The sequence below is a fragment of the Lissotriton helveticus genome, chromosome 2_1, assembly GCF_964261635.1.
Source record: "Lissotriton helveticus chromosome 2_1, aLisHel1.1, whole genome shotgun sequence".
Classification (NCBI taxonomy): domain Eukaryota; kingdom Metazoa; phylum Chordata; class Amphibia; order Caudata; family Salamandridae; genus Lissotriton; species Lissotriton helveticus.
Window position 1 is genome coordinate 1,783,683,701 of NC_136059.1, and position 21,256 is coordinate 1,783,704,956.

The following is a 21,256-nucleotide window of genomic DNA, read 5'->3' on the forward strand; positions in this document are numbered from 1 at the left end:
ACAGAGCGCTTGCTGCAACCTCCTTTGAGTTTTAGATAATATTAAGGTATTGTCAGCGAACATGAGTATTGGGACCTTTGAGCCAGCTAGTTTTGGTGCAACAGTAGGGTGTGTTTGGAAGTAGTTGACAACCGAATTTATGAACAAAGAAAACAGAGTTGGGGCCAAAACGTACCCTTGACGGACCACTTTAAGGATTGAAAACCTTGGTGTGGTATTGCCTTGGGCTCCCCATCGTACCTGCACGAAATTAACGTCATGCAATGTGACTGTGAGTGATAAAAAGTTCTGGGGGCATTCCTAGGTCTTTCAAAATTAACCATAGCTTGTTATGTGGAACTGTGTTGAATGCTGTTTTTAAATCAACAAATGTGGCATATAAAGTGCCGCCAGCTAGGATTACAACACACCAGTAAATTAGAATAAAGTAAAAGACCTGGTTGATGGTGATTGCATAGGCCCTAAATCCTGCCTTAAAGGGAGTTAGTATGTTGTTTTTATCAATATACAAATGGATTCTATTCAGCAATAGCCTGGCCATAATTGTTTGTGTTGAATCAATTAAACTAATGGGTCTGTAATGACTAGGGCAAGAATGATCCCCCTTTTTATAAATTGGTAGGATTTCAGCACCTCACCAGGACTCAGGTATATTTGCTTCACTAGCAATCGTGTCCATGAGCAGTTGGAGATACTGTATCCAGGTATCTTTATCATGAGTGAACAAGTCCACTGGAATGCCTTCTAGTCCGGGTGCAATTCCCTTTGGGGCAGTTTCCACCTCCCTCTTTGTAAAATACAATGCTGATTCTGGCTGAGTTGGTTGGAACAGTTCATCGCCAAATATGCAATTTTGAAGATTTAGATAAAAGTAGCACCAAAAGTTGCAAAGCTCCAACTGAGAGTATCTGATCGCACTGCCAGGTCAAAGTCACAAATTCAGGCCAATTATGATTGAGCGCAGGCCTGGCATAGGGTGTAGTTTGGCCCGCTAAGGATTTTACGTCATGTCCTTGGTGAGCAGTCTGCATGGTGTTGCTTTGCTTGATTCTGTCTCTGTGCAATGGTTTTGATGGGACCCCCATTGTGTGGCTGCCTGGGAGGAATACACAAAGATCAACTGGCAACTATACCTAGTCATGCAACCCAAAAAGAGGCTGCAGGTACCAAACGTTTAGGACAGAAAATGCCAACTTTCTAATAGTCAAACAACCTAGAGGGGTTGGGCCTTTATAACAAAATGTAATCGCAAACAAATTATCAAAGAGGTGGTTGATTCAATGACATCTTATTATTAAAGGACAAGATAAGCAATACACTTGGCCTGTGTTTTCATTTCACAGTGCTTTAGTTTTTTTTGTGTCATTCTTATCAAGGCATGAAATAGATAAGCACTCCTGTTTTACATGAATGAATATGCTAAATCAACAAAATACGAACATTAAACAGTTGTGCTACATTCATCCAAAATGCAAAATAAAGTTCAAGCACAATGGCATTGACATGAGACAATGCATTGATATATCAAAATCATTAAAGTGTATTAACAACACACAAACACCAGATTAAACACACAAAGTGAGTAAATTCTTTTTAGACAAGTCCAGAAAGTTCTCTTGAAGCTGAAGTGGTTAGTTTGTGCCTACTCGAAGGAAGTAAACACCCTCGTAAAACTATTATCTGGCTTTAAAGGTCATAAAGAATGAGCATGGATAGTCATTTTCAGAATTGTGACTTAAAATTCTACTTTACTATTTAAAATAGTTTTAGATTGCAATTCTTCAGACACAAAACATGAACTTCCTACCTGTTCACAAACAAAAGGTATCACTTATTAAATGTCCTGCAGTTGCCCAATGTTGTCCTATGGGAGAGGTAGGTCTTGCAATAGCAAAAAACTGTTTGAGAGTTTTTCACTACCAGGACATGTAAACATTAAAAGTAAGTACATGCCCAACTTTTTTAATTATAATCCACCCTGCTCTAGTGGCTGTTTGGACCTACCCAAGGCATGAGTTATCTGTATTAAAAAGGAAGGCTGATGAGGCCTGCAAAGGTTTAATTGATAGTTTTAATCTGCACCCACAGGTGGCAATGGCAGGCCTGGTAAATATTTTTTTTTGCAGTTTTAAATAGTGCAGACTCGACCCGTAGGTATTGGAGCACTTTACATGAGAATAAGTTACACTACACAAGGACACATTGATTCATCTTTGGTAAGCACTGGCATATTAGGTGTTTTGCCCAAAATCATTGGATTTTGAGCCGATGCAGACATTCAAACCTGGTTCCCCAATTCCAAAATCAGCAGCTCTTGTCCTTAATCCACATCCTCTGCCTAATGGGCTACTTTAGCTGGTGGCATAATAGGTGCTGCAGGTCCACCAGTATCATTTAATTTACCAGCCCTGGGTATGTGGTATACCACTTTGCCAGGGACTTACCAGTAATTTAAATATGCCAATTGGATGTAAGCCAATGTTAATTCATTTTACTTGTTTGAGGCTGGCCTTACTGTATTTACAGTTTTTAAATTCACCCAGTTTGTTTCTTTCTTACACGTTTTGTCTCAGGGGATTTAAAGCAAGTGTGACTATGTGGATGACAATTTCTATTCTTTTTCACTGACTTGACTTTTATGATTTTATTTTTAAAATCCAATAAAGATTATGGTGAAGATGAAGCACATTTTACTTTGTTTAAAGGAGAGAGCACAAGCGCACTAGCACTGGTAAAGAGTGCAGATAACAAAGTTCAGAAAACAAGGGCAAAAAGTATCGGGTGACCCTGCAGACAGGGCCAGGTCCAACAATGATGTTGTTCAGTGCATTTGTGTTCCATCTAAATATCAACTAAAAAATAATATGCAACCATAGTTCGTTGATTTTTTCAAGTCATGTGCATTTGTTTAAAATACTTTAACTTAATGGAATAATGTTAATTATTTTTTATGTTATCTTTAAAATATAGTTTTTCTCTCAAATATAATGTTATATTTATTTAAAATGTTAGTAGCCTTAATTACAATGTAATACTACCATTTAACATTATAATGTCAATATTTAAGGACAAAATATTTTGGTAGTTGATATTTTTGTACTTAACATTATATCTGTGTATAAAGCTGATAATTTTGTACCACAATATGTTTGCAGTCAATAGTTTGTTATACAGCCGACTGCAACATGCATCTTAAAAAATGTAATCCATTAGTTTTCTCACAGTGTATCTGGATCACAATAATCCATTACATTAACATCTTTGCTTTTACTGCTATGAAGTGATATGAACAGCTGTATTGTATTTTAATATTAGGTGCAGTACTTGTCTGCAAGCACATACACTAGGTAATAGGCCATAACCAGTATATCATTTCTTTTGTGTTATGTTACCTTATGTTATGCTATGTTATGTTGTGTTGTTATGATATGTCAATATGTACAGCGCATTAATCGACAGTATCCCGGTGCATGGGCTGGTGTGTAGGTGTTTATACAAAGAGCCAGGTCTTCAGCTTCTTGTGGAACTCGAATAATGAGGAAGAGGCTTTGATGTGTTGAAGGAGGTCGGTCCTTGTCTTGGGTGCAATGCAGGAGACTGTGCAACCTTCTGTTTAGCTTTTGTTGATGTGAGGAGTGTGTGTGAGTGAGTGTGGGGCAGACATATGTGACTGGCGGGTAGGTATTCTGGTCCTGTGTTGTGTAGGGTTGTGTATGTGGGATACAATTTTAAATTGCCTGTCTGGCATTTTCTCAAGTTAAGTTGGCAACTTTGATGTGGTAACAGAAATGCATTTTGATGTTGAAGAAAGGTCGGCATTTTCTGATGCTCATCACTTTACCCAAATAAAGTGTTATCCAAAGTTGAGGCCTGACAGTTGTCTTTGCCATCTAGCAATACTTTTCTCGCAGTTCTTGTACTTTTATCTTCATGTGCAGTAAGTTCGTCTTCTGGTAGATTCACTTATGGTCTATTGGGTGCAGTAATATCACATCTGGTAATACCGGATACGGAAATACCAGGATCTGCGTGAACCACTGGAAAATTGTGAATGATTCAGAATTCTTACTGCCACCCGATCAGGAAATGCCCTTACTGCTGTCACTGTAGCATCGTCCCGCCTGACCTTCGTTTGGTACAGGACAGGCAAGTAGGAAGAGGAAGTGAGGTCACAGGAAGTTACTAGTTTGTAAGTCAGTGTGAGGCTGGCAGGGAATAAAGAAGGAAGCAGAAAGCATACTCCTGTGTCGGTGTGTTATTCCCAAGAGCGCTGCGACAATGGCGACGAGGGTGGGATGTCTATAAACACCCACAAGCAGCTCATCGCTCAGCCACCCAACGTGGCCGACCACCGAACCCTGCAGCGGAAACCAAAGTCCGCCAAAGCCACGAGACACCAGACTGCTGCCCGAGTGAAGCGCTCACCGCCGCTGCCCAGGAGAGTGAAGCGCGAAGAAGCAAGAGCGCGTGTGCCAGGACAGCGCCCCAAGCAACCCCGACCGCTGCCTGAGGAGAGAGAGGCGCGTGTGTCAGAGCGCACTCACCGCGTGCTCCCAGAAGTGTGCAGTCGGGCTCGCGCGGCACCAGAGAGCAGTGCCCGATCCCCAGAGCGGCCAAGAAGTGAGGAGCCAGAGCCAGATACAGCGCGTGGAGCGAGGGTGAGTTCAAACCCCGCCGCTTCCCTCACGCGCACCGCCTGCACAGTCCAAGACCGAGACACGAGGCATACTGTCCCGCGCGGCGGCCATTTTGAAGTCAGGCGCCCGCCTACAGGCAGAACCACGCACCCTCCATGGTGGCCATCTTGAAGTCAGGCGCCACTCGGCTCTGGGGGAAATATCAACAATAAGCAGCAGCCAAGTCAGAGAGAAGCTCAAGGAGCCACAAAGAATATATAAAATACAGCGTGAAGCCAGAAACACGCAAATACAGCCTGGACAGCGCCTCAAAAAAGCCAGTCAGAGCCACTGAGAGCAAATCATTCGCAGATGTCCAATCAGGGCCCTGATAGCTCCTCAGACACTGCTAGCACAGCTCCTAATACATCAGGCGCGGCAAGGTCAGGAAGCCCAGCTCCCAGTACAGGAGGCCCAGCTTCTCCAACCAACGTGCCCACAATGGCGAATAACCCCATTGGAGCCTCATTCATGCGCCAACCACAGCCACTACCACTGACCCCGGGCAACAGTATGGGCCCATCGTGGAAAACTTGGAGTGAAGATTTTGAAGATTATATGGTTGGCTCCCTAGTGCAAGACAATAAGCAAAAACTTGTGGCCCTGAGAAACCTGATTGGTCCAGACATTGCACAAATCATCAAAGAATTACCCAACGCTGCAACAGCTACCTATGATGAAACCAAAGCTGCCCTTGACAGACGCTTTCTCCACAAACGCAACGTAGACTATGAGCGTCACACGTTCAACCTTGCCACGCAGGAGAAGGATGAATGCATGAGCGACTTCATCATGCGCATACGAAGACTTGCACGATACTGCGACTTCGACAACTTCAAAACGGAAGATGCCTTGAGACTCCGCATCATTGACGGCTGCTCATCTGAAACTTTGCGCCGGAGACTACTAAAAAAACCGTATACACTAGAAGAAATTGAGGAACTGACAAGAATCAATGACCAGGCGGAGGATTACGCGAAGCGGATGGGGACACAGAAATCATCGGATCACAAAGACCACGCTCTGCGCATTCAGGCACATAGGTCCTCCAAGAGTACCAAGTCCACATCAAAATCTCACAGGTCTCAACCCTCACGTCGAAGCTCGCGACACACGAGGTCCGCAAAGGCCACGCCCACCTGCTATAGATGCGGACAGGACTACCCGCACTCAGGACAATGCCCAGCAGTCGGGCAACGATGCCACCGTTGTGGAAGGGACAATCACTTTGAGATTGCATGTCAAGCCAAACAACCAAGTCACAGATCATCGACCAAAGGACATGAGCCACGTCATCACGCCCGAGCCATAAAAGAGAGGGGAAGAAGGTCCTCTAGCTCATCCAACTCCAGCACTCAGTCAGCCTACTCGCACCACTCAAGAGGTCGCTCCGGAAGTGGTCACCGCACCAGGCGTCAAGTGACAGACTCCTATCGGTCACGCAGAGACACCTCCAGTGAATCGCCATCGCGCACTCCCACATCACAAGACAGTGATGAATACATATGTATGGTAACAGCCCCAGATCGTGATGAGTACATATGCATGGTTGCAGACCCGGACCGACTGAAGCGATATCCAAAACTCGACATCCTGATAGGAGACCATCCAGCAAAATTTGTTCTGGACTCTGGAGCCTCTTTGAACTATATCTGTGCTTTAGAACATCAAAATATGAAACACAAGCCCAAATTGGAACCAGCAGCCGTCCGCATATTTACGTGGATGTCACACAAGCCACTGCCTTGTCTAGGCCGCTTCCGCACCACTCTCACGTTCAAGGACCGGACAATTGACGCCTACATCCATGTAGTGGAAGGACCAGATCTGGCAGACTGTCTACTCAGTCTACCCACGGCGGAAAGACTCAAACTCGTAGAACTCCTCTACATGACGGAGGACACTCCTGACATCGTTGCGAAATTCCCCAACTTATTCAAAGGACTCGGGAAGCTTAACCACTTCAAAGTAAAACTCCACATAAATGAAAATGTGACACCCATTGCTCAACATCATAGGAAGGTGCCATTTCATCTACAAAAAGCCATTGATGACGAACTCCAAGATCTCCTTCGAACAGACATCATAGAACGCACGACGGGACCCACCCCTTGGGTATCGCCAGTCGTGGTAGTCCCTAAAAAGGGGCAAGACAACAAAGTCAGGCTATGTGTCGACATGCGCGCGCCCAACACCGCCATCGAGCGAGAACGCCATCCTGGGCCGCATATCAGTGACATGATTACCAAACTAAATGGCGCCACAGTATTCTCCAAACTCGACCTTAATAAAGGCTACCACCAGCTGGAGCTCCACGACAAGTCGAGATATATTACGACTTTTACCACGCATCAAGGCCTATTCCGCTACAAACGCCTGAACTTTGGCATTTCCTCGGCCGCCGAGATCTTCCAGGAGGCCATCAGGCGAGTCATCCAAGGCATCCCAAATGCCTTCAATTACAGTGACGATCTGCTGGTATTTGGGAAGGACCAAACAGAACATGACACGGCCCTGGACAGAGTCTGTCATGCACTGATGACTGCAAACCTAACACTTAATGCCAGCAAGTGTGAATTCCACAAAGACACCTTAAAATTTTATGGACACATCTTCTCGAAGGAGGGCATGAGACCAGACCCCGAGAAGGTAGCGGCCCTGGCCGACACTCAGAAGCCCCGAGATGTCACAGACCTACGCTCCTTCCTTGGCATGGCAAGCTATTGCGCGCGTTACATCCGCGATTACGCCACGATCAGCTACCCGTTGCGGGAACTCACTCGCCAAGGTCAGCCATTCGAATGGACGGACGCGTGCCAGCACGCATTCTCCGTGATCAAACAAGCTGTGGGGTCAGCCATCAATTTAGCGTACTTCGACACGAAAAAGAAAACTGAAATCACGGTAGACGCCAGTCCAGTGGGCCTGGGTGCCATTCTAGCCCAATACCGCGAAGACTCAGACCAGCGACACATCATCGCTTACGCAAGCCGCAGTCTCACGGATACTGAAAAAGCGTACTCCCAGCCGGAGAAAGAAAGCCTAGCTGTGGTGTGGGCGTGCAAACACTTTCACCTTCAGAAGCTCTCCCTAGCGAGGGGAACTGGGGCTGCGAGCGACTGCTGTGTACAAAAACGAGCAAATCTGGATTTATAATTTTAATAGCATCGTGATTACCGCATTTTGAGCGCTTTTAACTCGTTTTTTAAAATTGTTTGTAATTCATCTCTGGGGGCTTTAAAATTAAGGGGAATTGTACCTTAGGCACTCTGACACCCTAAACACCTCTCTTCTTCTTTTAAATCCGCCCTACCGCTCCTTAGCTGACACTCGGCGGCGGGGGGCGCCATCTTGAGTGAGGCAGTCGGGGAGAGCGCTCTAGTCGCGCCCTACTCCCGCCCTCCTGGTGTATTTTAATCGAACTTTTGCAGAGCTCTGCGCCCTTCAGAAGCTCTCCCTAGCGAGGGGAACTGGGGCTGCGAGCGACTGCTGTGTACAAAAACGAGCAAATCTGGATTTATAATTTTAATAGCATCGTGATTACCGCATTTTGAGCGCTTTTAACTCGTTTTTTAAAATTGTTTGTAATTCATCTCTGGGGGCTTTAAAATTAAGGGGAATTGTACCTTAGGCACTCTGACACCCTAAACACCTCTCTTCTTCTTTTAAATCCGCCCTACCGCTCCTTAGCTGACACTCGGCGGCGGGGGGCGCCATCTTGAGTGAGGCAGTCGGGGAGAGCGCTCTAGTCGCGCCCTACTCCCGCCCTCCTGGTGTATTTTAATCGAACTTTTGCAGAGCTCTGCGCCCTTCAGAAGCTCTCCCTAGCGAGGGGAACTGGGGCTGCGAGCGACTGCTGTGTACAAAAACGAGCAAATCTGGATTTATAATTTTAATAGCATCGTGATTACCGCATTTTGAGCGCTTTTAACTCGTTTTTTAAAATTGTTTGTAATTCATCTCTGGGGGCTTTAAAATTAAGGGGAATTGTACCTTAGGCACTCTGACACCCTAAACACCTCTCTTCTTCTTTTAAATCCGCCCTACCGCTCCTTAGCTGACACTCGGCGGCGGGGGGCGCCATCCTGAGTGAGGCAGTCGGGGAGAGCGCTCTAGTCGCGCCCTACTCCCACCCTCCTGGTGTATTTTAATCGAACTTTTGCAGAGCTCTGCGCCCTTCAGAAGCTCTCCCTACCGAGGGGAACTGGGGCTGCGAGCGACTGCTGTGTACAAAAACGAGCAAATCTGGAAATATAATTTTAATAGCATCGTGATTACCGCATTTTGAGCGCTTTTAACTCGTTTTTTAAAATTGTTTGTAATTCATCTCTGGGGGCTTTAAAATTAAGGGGAATTGTACCTTAGGCACTCTGACACCCTAAACACCTCTCTTCTTCTTTTAAATCCGCCCTACCGCTCCTTAGCTGACACTCGGCGGCGGGGGGCGCCATCTTGAGTGAGGCAGTCGGGGAGAGCACTCTAGTCGCGCCCTACTCCCGCCCTCCTGGTGTATTTTAATCGAACTTTTGCAGAGCTCTGCGCCCTTCAGAAGCTCTCCCTAGCGAGGGGAACTGGGGCTGCGAGCGACTGCTGTGTACAAAAACGAGCAAATCTGGATTTATAATTTTAATAGCATCGTGATTACCGCATTTTGAGCGCTTTTAACTCGTTTTTTTAAATTGTTTGTAATTCATCTCTGGGGGCTTTAAAATTAAGGGGAATTATACCTTAGGCACTCAGACACCCTAAACACCTCTCTTCTTCTTTTAAATCCGCCCTACCGCTCCTTAGCTGACACTCGGCGGCGGGGGGCGCCATCTTGAGTGAGGCAGTCGGGGAGAGCGCTCTAGTCGCGCCCTACTCCCGCCCTCCTGGTGTATTTTAATCGAACTTTTGCAGAGCTCTGCGCCCTTCAGAAGCTCTCCCTAGCGAGGGGAACTGGGGCTGCGAGCGACTGCTGTGTACAAAAACGAGCAATTCTGGATTTATAATTTTAATAGCATCGTGATTACCGCATTTTGAGCGCTTTTAACTCGTTTTTTAAAATTGTTTGTAATTCATCTCTGGGGGCTTTAAAATTAAGGGGAATTGTACCTTAGGCACTCTGACACCCTAAACCCCTCTCTTCTTCTTTTAAATCCGCCCTACCGCTCCTTAGCTGACACTCGGCGGCGGGGGGCGCCATCTTGAGTGAGGCAGTCGGGGAGAGCGCTCTAGTCGCGCCCTACTCCCACCCTCCTTCCTCCCTACATAATGTGTAAAGCAACCAGACGGCGCAGTGGGCTGGTGCAGCGGGCGCGCCGGATACGCGCCGAAGCCGCGCCTAAGCCAAGCCCGTCTGCGCCCGTCCGCGCCAAGACCGCGCTAGGCGCAGGACACGCTGTTTCCACTTCCCCTGTACTCAGGTACGACTCTTCCGAGCTGCTGTCTATGCGCCACACCCTTCCTAGTCCTTCCTGTTGTGTGCATTCCTTTTCCGACCACCTTTGGGGCCCTTACTTCTGCCGCCAGTGTGGTTGGTCATCTTCCAACCCCTTTAGCCCCATTCCTCCCCCTCTCCCTTTTCCTCGGCATAAGACAGCCTCCTTTAATGGTGGCCTTATCAATGCCAGATCCTTAGCGCGACACGGACAAGACATTTATTTATTTTCTGGCGATTTTTGGAGCGCGCAAATACCCTGGGGTGTCTCGGCGCTATAGTTGCAGAACTCTCCAGAAGGGGGGTGGAATTAAGCAGGGAACAACCATGTCTTTAGTTGTTTTCTAAAGTTCAGAAGGGTCGGAGCGCACTTGATGTTTAGGGGAAGTGCATTCCACAGTATGGCCGTGGCCACAGCAAAGCGTTTGTCACCCCAGTTGGCCCTTCTTGTCCGGGGGACCATGAGTAGGTGCGCTGAGGATGACCGCAGAGTTCTGGTATGCTCCAGCGGACGGAAGGCTCTTCTTAAGAATAGGGGTCCTAGGCCGTGAATGGCCTTATATGCAATGCATAAAGCCTTAAACTTGATGCGGCTCCTTACCGGTAACCAATGCAATTGTCGAATGTAGGGGGAGACCGATGCAAATCTAGGGATGGATAGAAGTGTTCTGGCGGCAGCGTTCTGGACAGTTTGCAGTTTATTAAGTACCTTTTGTTGAGTGTTAAGTAGCAGTGCATTACAGTAATCAGTTTTAGAGAATACTAATGTACTGACCAAGGTTTTACCTGCATGTGACGGAAGGTATGGGATTAGTTTTTTTATCTTTTTTAGTACGTGGAAAGAAGAGGAAACCACAGCATTGACATGTTGTTGGAATGTCAATTTGTTATCAAAGATAACGCCCAAGTTGCGTACCTTCGTCACCGGTTCTGGTGGTTGTCCCATTTGGTGAGGCCACCATTGAGGGGACCAGGTGGGTTGTAGCCTCCCGAATGTCATCACTTCTGTCTTATCCGAGTTGAGTTTAAGACAGTTGGATGACATCCAGGAGCTTATTGCCTTCATTCCCCTTTGGAAATTGGCTGCTACTGAGATTCCGTCATTGTAGATCGACAGCACCAATTGGGTGTCGTCCGCGTAGGTAGTGAGGGAGATTCCGCAGGATTTTATGACCCTCGCCAGGTCCGACACGTAGATATTAAACAGTGTCGGACTTAGCGAGGATCCCTGTGGTACTCCACATGGCAAGGAGAAGGTCTGGGATGTGAAATTTCCCAGTTTCACAGTTTGTGGACGGTTTGACAGGAATGAGGCCAGGAGGTTTTTTGCTTTGCCTGTGATTCCTATGGCTTCGACACGGTCGATCAAGGTGGCGTGGTCGACCGTGTCGAAAGCCGCAGATAGGTCCAGGAGTACTAAAACTGCGGCTCCTCCATTATCCATTGTAGACCTAATCTCATCTGCTGCTTTCAGCAGTGCCGTCTCTGTTCCGTGGCCCTGTCGAAACCCAAATTGGGTGTCGTCCAGTAAATTATTGTGATTGATGTAATTTGACAACTGGATATTCATGATCTTTTCAAAGATTTTTGCAGGGAATGGGAGACAGGCAATGGGCCTATAGCTAGCAGGAAGGAGAGGGTCTAAACTGGGTTTTTCCAGCAGTGGTTTGATTATAGCTTTTTTCCATTGCGGGGGGTATACACCGGATTCAAACATTGCATTGCAGATGGTGGTTAGGGGAGGAGCAATGACCTCCGAGATGAGGTTGAGGATGTTTGGAGGGCAAGGATCCAAAGGTGAGCCAGATTTGGTTCGAGCGATCAATGGTTGAATAAGCTCACGGGAGGTAGGTTCAAAGCCTGTAAATGAGGGATCGGTGTGAGCTGGGGAGTGAGAGGGAATGGTCGCTTCCTCGGGTGTAAAAGTATTGAAAATAGCTCTAACCTTGTCCTCAAAAAATTTGGCTAATGCATCAGAAAGGGCTTGAGAGCCTTCTGACTGAGGGGCAGATGGATTGGACAGGTAGGTTACTACTTGAAATAGTTTCCCTGAGGAGTTTTTCGCCTCATTAATTTGGCTGGTGTAGTAAGTGGTTTTTTCTTTTTTTATGAGTTGTTTGTAGTTGGTGAGAGCGCTTTTGTAGCTAATCTTGTCAGCTATGTTGAAGTTACGGCGCCATTGCCGTTCAAGATTTCTGCAGTACTGGCGCTGGAGTCTGAGCGACTCAGAGAACCAGGGGGCCGATGGGTGTTTTCTGGTCCGGTGAGAAGTTTTGGGAGGTGCTAATATGTTGCAGGCTTTGATTAAAGTCTCCGTATAAGTGTCTGACGCTGCTATGGGGTCGTGCTCATTAAGTGATGGGCTGTCCTGAATCAGCTGAGTGAGACGTTCAAGATTTAGGTTCTTCCAGTCTCTAAAAGTATTAGCGTAGGGAAGAGACAAACGAGGGGGCGTGGGTTCAGTAGGGATAGAGAAGCATATAGCAGAGTGATCAGTCCAGATTAGAGGAATGACCTCTGTGATGGAGATTTTAGGATTGTTGGTGAATAATCCATCCAACGTATGGCCTGCTTTGTGCGTGGGTTTTGTTACAATTTGTATGAGACCGACAGTCTCTAAGTCTCCGAGTAACATTTTGGTGTCAGGGTCTTCTGAGACTTCGAGGTGAAAATTAAAATCACCTAGGATGGTAAACTGTGGTGATCCAATGGAAGTCTCGATTATGTGATCCAGACATGCTAGGAATTTAGCTCTGGATCCTGGAGGACGGTAGATCAACATCCCTTTAAATGATGTTTTGCTGGATAGGCCTATTGAGAAGAGGAGAGCCTCGCATTCAGGATAGGTTGTATCTGTAATGGATATTTTGAAGTGATTTTTATAAATGATTGCGACTCCCCCACCCTTCCTTATAGGTCTGTCTATTTTACATACGCAGTAGTTATTTGGTGTTGCGTCTCTAAAGTCAGGGCCAGAGGCCTCATCTCCCCAAGTCTCGGTGATGAACAGAATATCTATCTGTTGTGAGTCTATGAACTCGGCGATTTCAAATTTATGTTTTGGTAAAGATCTTGCATTGATCAGGGCTGCTGTTACTAAAGGGGGAGGTGTAGGGGAAAAGATAGGTGATATCTCAGTGCAAGTGGGACACTTGAGTGGGCCGAACCTAGGATCATTATAGTTGAAGTTTGGTAGTGAGTGAGAATACCTGGTGGTTTGTTTGATGCTAAGGAGTTGATCCGAAGTGTAAGTTATTGGCACAGAGTTGGTTGCGGGGTACGGGGATGAAGGATCAGGGGGGGTGGCCCTTGGCCCGGTCTCGGCGCGGACGAGCGCAGACGAGCTTGCCTTATGCGCGCCTTCGGCGCGCAATCGTCGCGCCCGCTGCGCTCGTCCGCTGCGCTTCCGGTAGTTACACATTCTTATGGAGGGGGATTGGGGGCGGGGAGGCGGAGGGGGGGGCGTGGCCTCGTAAGTGGGCGTGTCCCGTGCCTTAGCGAGGAGAATGGCGGCTTGAGGTTTCCCTTTCCAGCGCTTAATCCGCTGTGAACTAGGAGCCCTGCCCAAGAGTGTCTGGTGCCAGGAGCAAGTAAGTGAGTTTTAAAAATGCAATTTTTTTGTGCTTTAAAATCAGAGTGCGAGCAATTCTACTCCCGGCTGAGCCTCAGGAGGTTCCACAAATTAATCAGGCGTCGCTAGTGTTCAGCGCGCTTTATACCTGTTGCGGGGGGCGTGGCCTCGTAAGTGGGCGTGTCCCGTGCCTTAGCGAGGAGAATGGCGGCTTGAGGTTTCCCTTTCCAGCGCTTAATCCGCTGTGAACTAGGAGCCCTGCCCAAGAGTGTCTGGTGCCAGGAGCAAGTAAGTGAGTTTTAAAAATGCAATTTTTTTGTGCTTTAAAATCAGAGTGCGAGCAATTCTACTCCCGGCTGAGCCTCAGGAGGTTCCACAAATTAATGTCCTTGACCTTATCATAGCATCCATGACCTTATCATAGCAGCCAATCTAGATGCCTTGTTCATCACTGAATCTTGGTTGCATGATGCTTCAAATCCCGATCTTGCCACCGCTCTCCCCCCTGATTATACCATCCTCAGGCGAGACAGACCCATTGGTCGGGGAGGCGGATTGGCCATTATTATAAAAAAAGCACTTAAGTGCCACACTTTTGACTTGGCCTCCTTCAAGGACTGTGAATCCCTGGGATTTGTTATCCAAACCAGTTTCTCCTCCGCCTTTTCAGGAGCACTTGTCTATCGCCCCCCCGGAAATGCCACTACATTCTTGGACTCCCTTGATGAAACTCTGGCAGCTTTTCTTATTCATTACCCCACCTTCACTCTTTTTGGAGACTTCAATCTTCATCTGGAATCTGATACTGACCCCCACACTCTCAATTTCCGCCATTCACTGGAGATTTTTGGTCTTTCCCAATTAGTCTCCCTTCCTACCCATTGTGCCGGGCACACCTTGGACGGCATTTGTACAAACCTGATTTCCTTAGATGCCGCTACCCCCGTGCCACAAATATGGACAGATCACTGTCTCATTCCCTTCTCCATCAATAACAAAACCTTGCCCCCTCCTCCCATTAAACTCTCTCACACCCCCTTCCCTGTTAATTGGAAAAAGGTAGCTGAGTACATCAAACTCAATCCACAACCGGCAGTACCCCCCCTTCCATCATGGGTGACGCCTCATTAGATTCCACAAACTTCCACCTGTGGATTGAGAGAGTAATCTCTGTCAATGCAAAATCCGTCAGCCAAAAATCCGTCCGAGGAAAAAAGAAACCCAATGCCCCCTGGTATACTCCGGCCCTCGCTGACTGCCACCTCAAGTGTAGGCTTTTGGAGAGAGAATGGAGGAAAACCTACAATTCAACGTCCAGATCCACTTACATTCTCCAGAGAAAGCAATATCTTTCCGATATAAAAAAAGCAAAAAAGGCATTCTTCACTTTAGCAATAGATTCAGCTAAACAGAAACAACAAACGATTTTCAATATCGTAAAATCTTTTACTCATCCCAAAGCACTGGCACTTGAAATCCCCCCCTCACAAGCCCTCTGTGATCAAATTGCTGATTTCTTTGAGGAGAAAATTAATAATATCCATAAGGACTTCCCCCCTGCTCCTATTCCAATCCAAGAGTCTGACACATCTATTCCCTCACTAAACCAATTCACAGAAGTCTCCCTATTGCAAACGCACAAAGCCATACTAGCCTGCAAATCAGGTGCACCCACAGATTCCTGCCCCCCAGTCATCTTGCACCACCTTATTGAGTCCGTCAACCCTCTAATCAATGCGATTGTGAACGAATCCCTTGACTCCGGTATTGTTCCTATTGAGTGGAAGAAGGCCACAGTCAAGCCCCTCATGAAAAAGCAAAATAAATCCCCTACTGATTTGTCCAACATGCGCCCAATCTCACTTCTCCCTGCGCTAGGCAAAATCCCCGAGCAACTAGTCCATGAGGAATTAAAGAATTTTGTGGAAAATCAATGTATCTTGCACCCACAGCAATCTGGTTTCCGCTCCGGCCACTCCACAGAGACCGCTTTGATTGAGTTGTCAGACACCATCAAGTTCTTGCAGGATGAGGGCAGGCAGGCCGTCCTCATCCTGCTCGACCTAACCGCAGCCTTCGACACCATCTCGCACACTATTCTAATCAATAGGATGCGTGAGATTGGTGTCTCGGGCTCCGCACTTGCTTGGATTACATCATTTCTGTCCAATCGCTCTCAGACGATCTCCTTAGGCCCCTTTATTTCCGGTGAACGATCCATCAGCTCAGGGGTACCCCAGGGTTCTATCCTGAGCCCCCTCTTTTTTAATGTGTATATGGCCCCCCTTCTCACGTTGATTGAATCATATGGGATTCTCGTGACATCCTACGCTGATGACACCCAGCTTGTCGTCACTATCGATAAAAGACTTCCGGATGCCGCCATCAAATTCCAAAACTGTCTGTCAGAAGTCTTTTCTTGGCTCAACCTGCACCATTTAAAATGCAACAGCGCCAAAACAGAAATAATTCCCCTCGGTAAAGGCACATTCTTTTCCCCCAAAGACTGGTGGCCTCATAACTCCGAAGCACCACCCAGCGCGGTTGCCTCAGCCCGCAACTTGGGTGTTCAATTTGATGCTTCCCTCAGCTTCGATGAACATGTGAGCATTACCGCAGGGCGCTGTTTCAGTTTGATCAGGCAATTAAAGAAATTTTTAAATTTTTTGCCTATCATTCCCAGGAAATCAGTCGCGGTGGCGCTTATCCTCTCCCGGCTGGATTATTGTAACGGCCTCCTAGCAGGTATCAAGAAGTCCTCTCTGAAAAAACTACAAACTGTCCAACATGCAGCAGCCAGGCTTGTTTTGAAACTCCCCCGCAGGTCCTTCGCCTCTGCAGCCCTCAACGCCCTCCACTGGCTGCCCCTCCACAAGAGAATCCTATTCAAGCTCTTAGTTACTGTATTTAAAGCTAACAGGTGCATGGGTCCATCCTACCTGATTAAGCGCTTCCAGCGTTACAATCCAACTCGCTGTTTGAGGTCATCTGGCGCCAACTTCATCTCTGAACCCTGTATAAAATTAAAATCCAAGGGTGGAAAGACCTTTTCTTTTCTGGCGGCCAAGGCATGGAACCGCCTCCCCCCCAGCCTTAGGCACGCCCCCTCTGAAAGCCTATTTAGGAAATCCTTGAAAACCTGGATTTATTCTCAGTCCGACTCTTCAGTTCTCGCAGCTATTTGATCCATGCCCCCCATAGACGACCTTCTGTGTGCTCAGCGCCAAGATGCTCCCTCCGGAGCGAAAGTTAGCGCTTTATAAATGAAAATAAATATAAAAAATAAATAAATACCTCTTTGTTTATGGAAAGCATTTTACGATCATCACGGATCATCAGGCACTCATTACAATTTTTGGTAACCCCAATGCAAAAATGCCACCACGCATTGAGCGGTGGGGCCTGCGCCTCCAAGACTACGTCTTCTCCATCATCCACAAACCTGGGAAAGCTGAAAACCCAGCTGATTTCATGTCAAGGCATCCGTTGGCAGGTGCCCGTTCTGCACTTTCTGTGGCTGACGAATATCTCCATTTTGTTGTCGACGCAGCATGTCCTCCCACTGTTCCTGTGGAGGCCATCCAGGAGGCATCCGCACTTGACCCCCTCGTCCAAGCCGTGATGACCCGCATTCGCACAAACTCATGGAGAGACATGCAACAGTCCTCCTCTGACTCAGCTCAACTTCGACAGGATTTGGCCGCATTCCAACGGGTACGAGAGGAACTCTCCATCCGTGACAACGGTCTCCTTTTAAGAGGGGGGAGAATCGTAATTCCACTTAAACTGCGCCAAGGGGTCATCAACCTGGCACATGAAGGACACAGAGGCATCAATGCAACCAAGAAAGCTCTGAGAGAACGAGTCTGGTTCCCCACCCTTGATTACATGGTAGAGACAACCCTGAAAGACTGCATCACATGCCAAGTAGTCAGCCGGGAAGAACCGCCAGCACCGTTACAAATGTCAGAGCTGCCGGACGGAGTATGGCAACAAATTGCGGTCGACTTCTTCGGCCCACTGCAATCAGGACAGTACATCATTGTTGCCATGGATGAATACTCCCGTTTCCCATTCGCACAACTAATATCATCTACTCGAGCAACGACAGTGATCCCAGTGCTTGATGAGATATTTGCAGCCTGGGGCATCCCACTGCGAGTAAAGACAGACAATGGACCTCCCTGCCATGAGTTCACAAACTTTGCAACCCATCTTAACTTCAAACACCAGAAAATCACTCCGCTGTGGCCACAGGCAAATGGCATGGTGGAGCAATTTATGGGGACACTAAAAAGGGCAATCCAGCAAGCAGAACTGACTCACCGAGACATCCAACAGACATTAAATGAAGTACTAAGAGCGTATCGAAATACGCCGCACAACACCACTGATCAGTGCCCAGCCACTGTAATGCTAGGAAGAACACCTCGAACAAGACTGCCCATGCTGAACGAAACTCCTCAACAACGAAATGTCACGGTTGATCACAACACCCTTGTGGACATCGATCACACCAAGAAACACAGAATGAAGACATATGCTGATCAACGCAGACATGCCAAAGACTCTAACATACAAGAAGGAGACTGGGTGATAGTGCTAAGTGATCGGCGAGCCAAAGCAGACAGTCGATACCTCGACACTCCCATGCAAGTCACCAAGAGGAAAGGAACCATGGTCACAGCCAAAGCTGACCACAAGCAAATAACGAGAAACATCTCACACTTTAGAAAATGCAATCGGCGCGGCTGCCATGAGACCGTGTCAAATCTACCCTCAAGTGACTCCTCCAATCAGAGTGACAACAGTGACCAAAGCCACCACAGTCCCATGCGAATGGTGGAAATCACAAATCACCACAGTCCAGCACCAAGACACAGAGAACGGCCGCAACGTCTGATAAGGAAACCTCGACGTCTGGTCGAAGAGATATAGAGGAAGTGAGACTTTGTAAAACAGGGGAGATGTAGCATCGTCCCGCCTGACCTTCGTTTGGTACAGGACAGGCAAGTAGGAAGAGGAAGTGAGGTCACAGGAAGTTACTAGTTTGTAAGTCAGTGTGAGGCTGGCAGGGAATAAAGAAGGAAGCAGAAAGCATACTCCTGTGTCGGTGTGTTATTCCCAAGAGCGCTGCGACAGTCACCAATACTCCGTTAAATGAATTTCGAAATGGTACATTGATGTTAAAATATAAACCAGCGTCCCTCTTCTGAAGACACATGAGTTTTACCCAAAGTTTCAATTCTTCATCGTATTCTAACATTTCTGATTCCTTGTTTATTTCGCAAAATTATACATCCACTATTCTGTTATGGTCCGTGCATGGAAATGAAGCGATGATACAGAGTTTATATCTGAAAATAATTATTAACAGCGAGCTAAAAATGTCACAGTTTAAATATCATGTGATGGGGTTAGTGCTTGTGTGCAAATTCCTGCTTATATGAGTGTTCGATTATGAACAACATTTTACAGTTTCCAAAGTAAAAACCCAATTTAAATTAATCAGTATTCCTTATTTGTTTTTCATTAAGAATGTGTTTCCGGGAACTGTATAGTGCTCAGCTGCCCAATATTTAAACATCTGGAATTAAAAATACTCTCCCAAGGTATTTCAGAGTTTGCTTACCCAAAACACAAAAAGAGTGAAATATGTGAATTGTTCAAATACCTTTTGACCAAGAGTCACCTTTTATCTAAAACTGGCTTCTTAGCCATTAAGGCAACGAGGAAAATGAAATGTTTGCAAAAGTGCCTGAAAAAAAGTTGCTTCAAAAGCCATTCAAATCAATACATTTAATCAACACCTTGAATAAAATTATTTTGTTTTAAAACAACATGTACTCACAAAACTACCTCAAACTGCCATCCTATCTCAAATAACAATGCAAGGCTCTACTATAGCCAGTGATGAAAGTCACATAAAAATGAAGAAATGTAATAAAAGCACAAATCAGTGGCAGTCCAGTATGGGAATGGCACACAGTGGAAAGAAGCAGCACTTAACTTCATAGATAGATTAGAGTTGAAAAAAATATCAACAGGTGAAAAACTGAATTGCTGCGTGGAATTACCACATCTGCCTATGAGGGGGTATATCTAAATAAGGTCCACACAGTGTGTTCTTGTTTTAATTGGTAAACAGTCAAAATATCGACTACAAAATATAGAATGGACAAAATATCGAATGGACAGAATATAGTCATCAAAAATATAGTTTTTATTTTTCATTTCAAAGAATTTTATTATTATTATGAAAAAGCAAATGAAGATACACAATACACGTGTCAGTGATACAATTGATATACTATAAAACAGTCAAAAATATAATAGGCAAGCATGTGGTTTAAATATACATTTGTAATCAATATAGCCCGCCAGAAATAAATAAATAAATTAAGGATGGTGAAAACAATTATCATATATCAGAAAGAAATATCAAAAGTATCACTGTCAGTTAGAATACCCACGGAAAGGAAAGGAAGGGAAAGAAGAAGAGGAGAGAGAAGAAAAGAGAGAAGAGAGGAAAAGAGAGAAAAAGATAGAAAAAGCAAGAAAAGAAAAGAGAGAGGAGGATTTCCACCGGACCATCCCAACAGATACAACACCATTCAACCAGACATATCAAAGGGGTATTGTGCAATCAGTCCTTTGGAAGATAAATCCATGTAGGCATCCAAAGCAGTCCAAACACCACTAGCAATAGACGGAGAAAGATGGGCATGAGCAACCGATGTATGAGCACTGCGTAAAAAGGAAACCCAAGCCCACCAAGTATGATAGGAAACTAAAGAAAATGACTTCCACTCCATTAAAATTACTTTAATTGCAACAGTCAATAAAAGATCTAACAGCTGTAAATCCATGGAGTCTAAGGGAAGAGGAACGGGGTAAGCTAGAGGGCCTAATAAGATTAATGGAAAAGATAGTTGAAACTGAATACCAAAAATGAGCATTAGGTGTTTGTGAATGAGATCCCAAAAGGGTTGAAGGAGAAAACATTCAAAGAACATATGAGGAAAATTGCCAGGTAATAAGCCACAACTCCAACAAAGATTGTCCTCTTTGAGATTCAACGCGTGTAAGCGCATAGGAGTCCAATGGAGAAGGTTAACGGAGAAAAATTTAGATTGTATTAACGATGGGGCGATTTTATTACGAAGAGAAAGTTTACCAATCATCTGCCAGGTATCTGAAGAAATATGGTCCGTAACACTCTGGTCAAAATGGCGTAACCACTTCTGCTGAGCTACTCAAAAATATAGTTTTTAAGGTAAGTAATGTAATATCAAATTTTAAAAATATAGAAAGTCAAAATATCAAAGTATATAATATAGATTATTAAAATTATCGAATTTATAATAATATCGAATTTTTTATAGTGTTTTTATGCTATTATATGTGTGAAAAGTGTGTATTTATGTTATAATTTATTTTAATTAATTTGCGTAATTTAATTCTGTAGCGGGTTGTGGGATTATAGGGGAATAGGGTGGGAAGAAATTTAATTATAATTAATTAAATATGTAAATTTATTTATTGGTATTTATTTTAAATTAATTGTTAATTAATTTCTATTTGGTATTT